Source organism: Brachyhypopomus gauderio, chromosome 3, assembly GCF_052324685.1.
Source record: "Brachyhypopomus gauderio isolate BG-103 chromosome 3, BGAUD_0.2, whole genome shotgun sequence".
Lineage (NCBI taxonomy): Eukaryota > Metazoa > Chordata > Actinopteri > Gymnotiformes > Hypopomidae > Brachyhypopomus > Brachyhypopomus gauderio.
Genome location: NC_135213.1, coordinates 8630034 through 8639952, shown reverse-complemented (window position 1 = coordinate 8639952; position 9919 = coordinate 8630034). Strand labels below are relative to the sequence as shown.

The 9919-nt window shown below is 42.6% G+C and overlaps 1 long non-coding RNA gene across 1 annotated transcript; it reads left to right on the top strand.

Moving 5' to 3' along the window:
- The first annotated feature begins 424 nt into the window (after window positions 1-424).
- LOC143509713 (uncharacterized) lies at window positions 425-1618 on the top strand. The gene is made up of 4 exons (XR_013129746.1): window positions 425-489; window positions 678-977; window positions 1088-1375; window positions 1506-1618. It is a non-coding gene; the product is annotated as an uncharacterized LOC143509713 (long non-coding RNA).
- The last annotated feature ends 8301 nt before the right edge of the window (window positions 1619-9919 follow it).

Sequence of the window (9919 nt, the reverse complement as noted above, 5' to 3'; positions counted from 1 at the left end):
CTGATACCACTTGCCGTTGTTCTTAAATTGTATGTCTGTCTATGGTTATTTGTGCTTCTTGGCAACAAGACACACCAGAAAGCAATAACGAGGGGCGGAGAACAAGGTAGGGGTGTGAAGACAGAGACTAGGGATTTCAACTAGGGATTTCAAAATAAAAGACACCCAAACACACAGAGAACAAAACAAGACATGACTGACAGGGGGGAGGCGGGAACCACGTGACAGGTACACCCGTCGTTACAGACTGGGGTCTCCTGTCTCCTCTGATTGGGTTCTCCTGTCTCCTCTGTACAGTACTGACTGGGTTCTCCTGTCTCCTTTGTACAGTACTGACTGGGTTCTCCTGTCTCCTCTGTACAGTACTGACTGTGTTCTCCTGTCTCCTCTGTACAGTACTGACTGTGTTCTCTTTTTTCTTGTCAGTCATGCTGTCCTGCTGCAGGTGTCTCTGTGTCCTGCTGTTACTCCTGCTGACAGTCACCACTGGTAGGTGTACTGAACTGGTTCTTGGTGGTCATCATGTTTAAACCATTTGTTTGTGCAATGATTTAACTTTCTTTGTAGTAATATGATAATAAATTAAAATTTTACATGATCAGAATGGAAAATATAGGCCTATACATTGTAATTCATTTTTATTATTTTTAACATCAGAATTTTAAAATCTTTTAAAGTTTGTCTTTCAGGCTCTTTCCCTTCAGTGAAGGTGAATCTTCATGGTGCTGCTACTCTCCCCTGTAATCAGACGTGTTCTGGTCTGGTCACGTGGACTGTGTCCCATAAACAACGTGACATTCTGGCTCAGTGTGATCAGACATCCTGTCAGTCACAGGAGGGATTTCACATGTCCCATGATCAGTACCTGAAGGGAGATCTCTCCCTCACCATCACTGATGTTGATTACACTAAGAGGGGCTGGTACACCTGTACCTGTAATGATAAAGACATCTGTGATGTGAGTCTGCAGATAGAGGGTCAGTGTCCTCCGTTTATTACCCAGTTAATACAATAGCATTATTACAGTAGTTACATAGTCAAAGATACTGTTTATTATAATGAAGATACTAATTTATTTCCTCAACAGCCTTGAATTCTTCAGTTAAAATGAAGCCTGGTGATCTTCTGGTCTTGGATTTGCCCATATCGGAGCCAGTGGAGGTGATTTATAACAGCACAGATGCAGCACCCTCTAGTGGACAGATTTGTACAGTGCATGAACGCTCACTGCAGTGCAAAGATGAATACAGTCAGAGAACATCACTCATGTCTGCTGTTGAGCTGAGAGGAACAGCACCATCTGATAGTGGAGTTTACACCATCCAGGACATCAAAAATGAAGAAGTCATTCATACATACACAGTTATTGTGGACGGTGGGTGTTTAGGGCCTTTGTTTATATTTATGTTTCTGTGTATGTTGCAGAAGACCACAAGATCTGCTGTGTAATGTTGTAATATAGATTTTATAGATAAACCTCCAAAATGTGAATGTATATGTTATAGAAGACCAGCCCCATCCAGACAGAGGGCAGGGAGTCCCTGTACCAGTGTGGGTGTGGACTCTGATGGGGGTACTGGTGCTGCTGCTTGTGGGATCAGTGGTGATGAACGTGTGGCAGTGGAGAAGCAATCAGCTCCAGAACAGATGAAGGGTGGATAGAATTGAGCTCAAATGAACCATTAACCATGACCTACATGGAGATCACATAAATGCACAAGATCACAGAGCAGAGGAAGACATTGTCAGTGATGGCTTAGTTACCTTAAAAAAATAATCTGATTACTGATTACTGCTTTAACCCTTCGGTTTTGTTGACCATGTTTTTTACTTGAGTGTTCCTGGTGCACATAGACCGGTCTGTTTTAACACACACACAAAAATTTCACCACCAAATGTATTGGTTTTATTAAACAGTTTTAACAGTGAACAACATCTCAGATAGTGATCATGAATTTATAGAATTACACATAAAATATCTAGTGAAAATACAAATACACTGAAAATATATTACAAAAGGAACATGTAATGAAAAATCAATAAAATACCAAACTCAACATGGTGTGCAGTGGCGTGCACACATAGACATCAGGTGCTAAAGCACCACCAACTCTGCCCTTTATCAACGAAAGTGCCCTTTTGAAACTTCGGTTTAAAAAAAAAATTATTATTAACATTTTACTGAGGTCGGTTTGAAATTATCTTTTGAAAACCTGAGCGATTAAAAACAATGCCCTGAAATGAGCCACCACCTCGCACACACCCGACCTCTCTCTTCCTTTAACACCAGATGCGCTGCAGCAGCAGTTCAGTTCAGCGAGTGGAAGGAAGCGTCTTCAGCACAGCACACACGGTCACAGATAGACTTCTTCACCCATGCCACACCAGCCAGGTCACATACACATCTAGCAAATTCAAATCGTAACGTTTGCCCTCTAAGCCCAACGTGAAATCATTTTGTTGTGCAGTAAAATGTCTCACAGCACCAAACTACTAAGCATTTTTAGCCGACTGGTCACCTGATAAACTAGTCGCTCTAGCCCAAATCAATGATAGATAACGTGAGGACGACCACATACAAATAATTAAGGTAGAGTTTGCAAATCTATGTGTTAAGCTGAACGTCTTCTGTTGTATAGGTTTTGTTAGGCAACATAAATTAACACATTCGTTTGTGAAAGAAGAAACGGGAAGTTCCCCATTACCTGTGAAAAATGTCCATCTGCATTCATGTAATGAAAACACTCAGTAGCCTATAACTCCTTCTCCTACTTTTTGGTCTTTTTACTGTCTTAATTGTAGGTCTATATTGATTTACTAATTGCAAAATATATGCAACAAGGCCTGCAGACAGTGGAGGGTAAACAGAAGTTAACTGAAGGACTTAACAATGACTGTATATAGTTAATATTGGATATGGATTTTATCAGTTGGCGGTGTGACTTTTTTCCATTGAAAACTCACGTTTAGAGAATGTTACAAATAAAAGTCAAATTTCATTCAACATGTGCTTGTAATATTTTTTTATAATGAAGTGCGCTAATGTGCCCCCCCCTCCCCCCGAGCACTTGCCCCCAAAAATGTCTGTGCACGCCACTGATGGTGTGTGTGTGTGTGTGTGTGTGTGTGTGTGTGTGTGTGTGTGTGCGCATGAGCACATGTGAATTCATGCACATGAGTGGCATGTCACACTCAGATCAGAGTGGGCCTTGCAAACATAGACATAACATGTGTGTGTGTGTCTGTGTGTGTGTAGGTGTGTGTGTGTATCTGTGTGTGTGTAGGTGTGTGTGTGTGTGTAGGTGTGTGTGTGTGCACACGCGCGCATGTAAATTCATGCACATGAGTGGCATGTCACACTCAGATCAGAGTGGGCCTTGCAAACATAGGCATAACGTGTGTGTGTGTCTGTGTGTGTAGGTGTGTATGTGTGTAGGTGTGTGTGTGTGTTTAGGTGTGTGTGTAGGTGTGTGTAGGTGTGTGTGTGAGTGAGTGAGTGTGTGTGTGTGTGTGTGTGTGTGTGTGTGTGTGTGTGTGTGTGTGTGTGTGTGTGCGCACGCGCGCATGTGAATTCATGCACATGAGTGGCATGTCACACTCAGATCAGAGTGGGCCTTGCAAACATAGGCATAACGTGTGTGTGTGTGTGTGTGTGTGTGTCTGTGTGTGTAGGTGTGTGTGTAGGTGTGTCTGTGTGTGTGTGTAGGTGTGTGTGTGAGCGAGAGAGTGAGCGAGTGAGTGTGTGTGTGTGTGTGAGTGAATGTGTGTGTGTCTGTGTGTGTTTAGGTGTGTGTGTGTGTGTGTGTAGGTGTGTGTAGTTGTGTGTGTGAGTGAGTGAGTGTGTGTGTGTGTGTGTGTGTGTGTGCACGCGCATGTGAATTCATGCACATGAGTGGCATGCCACACTCAGATCAGAGTGGGCCTTGCAAACATAGGCATGACGTGTGTGTGTGTGTGTCTGTGTCTGTGTCTGTGTGTGTAGGTGTGTGTGTGTGTGTAGGTGTGTGTGTGAGTGAGTGAGTGAGTGAGTGTCTGTGTGTGTGTAGGTGTGTGTGTGTCTGTGTGTGTTTAGGTGTGTGTGTGTAGGTGTGTGAGTGAGTGTGTGTGTGTGTCTGTGTGTGTGTCTGTGTGTGTGTAGGTGAGTGTGTGTGTGAGTGTGTATGGGGATGTTTTCTGTCTGATAGATGAATATATTCTGAATACCCATACATTTCCTGTGACGGTCACGTTTGACCGGCAACAACACAGATGTAAAACGTTGGTTTAAAACACTCAAAATTCAATGAAAAAGATGATCATCACTTTTATATGTTCCAGTGCATAGTGTGGAGGATGGCATAAGGCCTTGCAGCAATCAGATGTAAAACACAATATTTATGAGTGGTCTAAGTTGTAAATCAGTCAGATTTGACCCGAACACGACAGTTATAAAGTAACTTAGTTACGTTACATATTACTTGATTTTAAAAGTAACTACGTTAGATTACAAGTTACTTTAGTAGTTACATTCAGCAGCAAAATGAATTTTTCCAATACTCAATTTATTGGAAGTGTAACAATATATCTACTGACATTTAAATAATGTATCTCCTGACATCACGTTTGTGTCGCTGCGCTGTATTATTTGTAAATGTATTTGTAAATGTAGCTAATACAAGCAAACTATTCAGTCAGACAGCTATTTGTTGTGAAACGAAATACCATTACGATGTCAAGCATTTTTAAGTACGTTAGCCTGGAACTGCTGGAGGAGAAGGAGGAAGGTGAAAGCAACCCCGTCTCTGAACCCATCATGGAACCAGAGGTTCTGCAGAGTGCCCCTGCTGTGGTTCCCGCTCCAGTGACGCCGGTGGCGGAGGTGAAAGAGGAAGCCGCTGTGCTTTCCTCAAGCAGCCCCATCAACGAGACGGCTATGCAAGGTAAGGGTACATGTGGGTCACAACAGAACCTGTAAAATGTCTTTACAAATATCTGTGCGCTCAACAAAGTCTGACGAGTGGTGTTCTAAGGCGGATCCTAACCAGCTATCTTCTCTTTCTAGCGGTCATGCTTTTGCCAAAGAAGAAAAAGAAACTGAAGGATTTCAATAATAAGGATGTGGGAGACGTCCTAGGTGCCTTTAAAGAGGTATGGGCCATTCTTGATGATGGGCAGAAATTTGAAAACACCTATTTTTGGCAGATGTGTCTATGAAAAGCCAAAATAGCAGTCACTGCCATTTCTGTATGACCAATTTCCATAGACCATGTACATGACCATGTGGTCAAGCCTTTTTAAGTTAGGGTGTACATACACAGCACCTGGGGTTTGACCACATGTTCAGGTGCTGAGCAGAGATGAGCGGCTTTGAAAGCTTGTAAGCCCAGTAGTCGGTGGACTTTTGAAATGTAGATGTGTTAATGTTGTCTGTGTAACCTTCTCCCCCTTAGCCCGAAGAAAATAATCTACCCCCGAGTCTGCAGTTGCTCAGACCCAGCTTCCAGAGCTCCGCCCCGCTGTGCCTGCTGCTCCGCCCACTAAGGAGTCAGAGGAAACATGGGAGGAGAAGGAGGACAAGCTGGACATGGAGAACATAGAGCCTGAGGGGCCCAAGTCAGCTGAACAGAAGTATCAGTATAAAGAGGGTGAGGGAAAACACTCCAGTCTTGAGTAAATGTACTTGTGTAGATGGTTCCAGAAACTTCTCCATTTTCTAAAATGGCCCCCAATATTGAAAAGATCTGTGAAAGGTCCAGTTTTCTATTTCCTGGAAGGTAATGTTAACTAGGCTGCATTAGTGACTCCTCCTCTGGCCCGTTCACCGGAGCACTGGAAGCCCATCAACCCCGAAGAGAAGAAGAGATACGATAGAGTTCCTACTGCGCTTCCAGATCATCAGTGCTAGCATGCACAAGCCTGAGGGCCTGCCCCACATTACTGAAGTTGTTCTGGACAAGGTACGTGTCACTCCCTAAGACTGACACCGATTTTCTCCCACGCCTTGACATTGTCAAGCCTTCATCCGTCTTTCTTTCCACAACACATTATAGGCTAATAAGACACCCCTGCAACCTTTGGATCCAAGTCGCTTGATGAACTGTGGGCCTGACTCCACACCCTCTTTTGCTAACCTGGGCAGGCAGCCTCCTGGAGCAGGACGCAGACCTGTAAGTCTCTACCTGGAGGAACATCTCACACAAAATGGATTTGATCAGGTGGTCTCTCAAAGCAATTGGCATTATTTTTTCCACGTGGAGTCATGGTGTGGGAGAAGCCACATGTCTGGGCGGATTGTCCTCATCTGGATATGTGTTTGGCTCAGGGGGGACGTGGCGTAGTTTGTGTCTTGCGCCTCTCTCCCTGGAAGGTGTTGAGGATGTGTTCTTCACTGGGGTTCTGCTGATTGGATTAGGTGTTGCCCTGGTGTATCGGGAAATTAAAAGAGTGGGGTCAGTTATCGAACGCCGAAGGAGACCTCATCCATGTATCACATGATCTTTCCAACAAGCAGGTAGTTAGATAATGGTAGAAATCTTTGCATTGCATTTGGGCCATTATAAAGATCCAGATCGGTCACTTCAGCACATGCTTTCTGATGTCACACAAACACAAACACACATCCATCCATCTATCCATCCATCCATCCATCCATCCATCCATCCATCCATCCATCCATCCATCCATCCATCCATCTATCTATCTATCTATCTATCTATCTATCTATCTATCTATCTATCTATCTATCTATCTATCTATCTAAATATCTTGCAAATTACCTATCTACCTACGAACCTAACTACCTACCCCCTATCTATCTGCAAACATTACTTACTACCTACCATGTATCTATGTGCTTACCTCCTGTCCAGATGTGGCTTGTAACGAATGAGGTCATACCAAATGGTGAGAAGCCTCAGGCTTTGGCCAAACCAGGCGTGCTGGCGTGAGGTATTCGGTGTCCTGGAAGGAGACCTCATCCATGTATCACATGATGTTTCCAACAAGCAGGTAGTTAGATAATGGCAGTAATCCTGCACTACCTCCCTTCTGTTTGAGCACAGCTTAGCTTGCAAATGGTGAGAAGCCTCAGGCTTTGTCCAAACAAGGCGTGCTGGAGTGAGGTTCTCCGTGTCATGGAAGGAGACCTCATCCATGTATCACTTGATGTTTTCAGCAAGCAGGTAGTTAAGACAATGGCAGTAATCCTGCATTACCTCCCTTCTGTTTCAGCACAGCTTAGCTTCCAAATGGTGAGAAGCCTCAGGCTTTGTCCAAACAAGGCGTGCTGGCTTGAGGTTCTCCGTGTCCTGGAAGGAGACCTCATCCATGTATCACTTGATGTTTTCAGCAGGCAGGTAGTTAAGACAATGGCAGTAATCCTGCATTACCTCCCTTCTGTTTCAGCACAGCTTAGCTTCCAAATGGTGAGAAGCCTCAGGCTTTGTCCAAACAAGGCGTGCTGGCGTGAGGTTCTCCGTGTCCTGGAAGGAGACCTCATCCATGTATCACATGATCTTCCAAACAAGCAGGTAGTTGGATAATGGCAGTAATCTATGCAGTTATGCCATTATAAAGATCCAGATCGGTCACTTCAGCACATGCTTTCTGATGTTACACAAACACACATATCTATCTATCTATCTATCTATCTATCTATCTATCTATCTATCTATCTATCTATCTATCTGTCTGTCTATCTATCTATCTATCTATCTATCTATCTATCTATCTATCTATCTATCTGTCTATCTGTCTATCTATCTAAATATCTTGCAAATTACCTACCTACCTATGAACCTAACTACATACCTCCTATCTATCTGCAAACATTACTACCTACCATGTATCTATGTGCTTACCTCCTGTCCAGATGTGGCTTGTAACGAATGAGGTCATACCAAATAGTGAGAAGCCTCAGGCTTTGGCCAAACCAGGCGTGCTGGCGTGAGGTATTCGGTGTCCTGGAAGGAGACCTTATCCATGTATCACATGATCTTTCAAACAAGCAGGTAGTTAGATAATGGCAGAAATCTATGCATTTGGGCCATTACAAAGATCCAGATCGGTCACTTCAGCACATGCTTTCTGATGTCACACAAACACAAACACACATCTATCTATCTATCTATCTATCTATCTATCTATCTATCTATCTATCTATCTATCTATCTATCTATCTATCTATCTATCTATCTATCTATCTATCTATCTATCTATCTATCTTCCAAACTACCAACCTAACTACCTACCTGCCTCCATCGATCTGCTTACCTCCTGTCCAGATGTGGCTTGTAACGAATGAGGTCATACCAAATGGTGAGAAGCCTCAGGCTTTGGCCAAACCAGGCGTGCTGGAGTGAGGTTCTCCGTGTCATGGAAGGAGACCTCATCCATGTATCACATGATGTTTCCAACAAGCAGGTAGTTAGATAATGGCAGTAATCCTGCACTACCTCCCTTCTGTTTCAGCACAGCTTAGCTTCCAAATGGTGAGAAGCCTCAGGCTTTGTCCAAACAAGGCGTGCTGGAGTGAGGTTCTCCGTGTCATGGAAGGAGACCTCATCCATGTATCACATGATGTTTCCAACAAGCAGGTAGTTAGATAATGGCAGTAATCCTGCACTACCTCCCTTCTGTTTCAGCACATCTTAGCTTCCAAATGGTGAGAAGCCTCAGGCTTTGTCCAAACAAGGCGTGCTGGAGTGAGGTCCTCCGTGTCTTGGAAGGAGACCTCATCCATGTATCACATGATGTTTCCAACAAGCAGGTAGTTAGATAATGGCAGTAATCCTGCATTACCTCCCTTCTGTTTCAGCACATCTTAGCTTCCAAATGGTGAGAAGCCTCAGGCTTTGTCCAAACAAGGCGTGCTGGCGTGAGGTTCTCCGTGTCCTGGAAGGAGACCTCATCCATGTATCACATGATCTTCCAAACAAGCAGGTAGTTGGATAATGGCAGTAATCTATGCAGTTATGCCATTATAAAGATCCAGATCGGTCACTTCAGCACATGCTTTCTGATGTTACACAAACACACATATCTATCTATCTATCTATCTATCTATCTATCTATCTATCTATCTATCTATCTATCTATCTATCTATCTATCTATCTATCTATCTATCTGTCTATCTGTCTATCTGTCTATCTATCTAAATATCTTGCAAATTACCTACCTACCTATGAACCTAACTACATACCTCCTATCTATCTGCAAACATTACTACCTACCATGTATCTGTGCTTACCTCCTGTCCAGATGTGGCTTGTAACGAATGAGGTCATACCAAATGGTGAGAAGCCTCAGGCTTTGGCCAAACCAGGCGTGCTGGCGTGAGGTATTCGGTGTCCTGGAAGGAGACCTTATCCATGTATCACATGATCTTTCAAACAAGCAGGTAGTTAGATAATGGCAGAAATCTATGCATTTGGGCCATTATAAAGATCCAGATCGGTCACTTCAGCACATGCTTTCTGATGTCACACAAACACACATCTATCTATCTATCTTTCTATCTATCTATCTTTTTTTTTTTTTTTTTTTTTTTTTTTTTTTTTTTTTTTTTTTTTTTTTTTTTTTTTTGGCCCACCTCCACCCCCCCATCTTTGGAGGACAACTTTGTTTTTATGTACAGATTTAAATGGCAATTATAACAATTCTGTATAATATACAGTGTAGTGATAACAATATATAGTGATAACAGTATGCAAAGTGATAATTATTGGGGTTAGGTGGACCAAGAAAGGAGGGGGAGAGAAATAATAAAAAGGGAAAAGACAGAGGTAGGAGAAAAAAGGAGAAGAAAAAGAAAAGAAGAAAAGAAGAAAAAAAAATAATAATAATAATTAAAAAAAAAAAAAAAAAAAAAAAAAAAAAAAAAAAAAAAAAAAAATTAATAATAATAAAATAATAATAATAATATTAATAAAATAAAACACG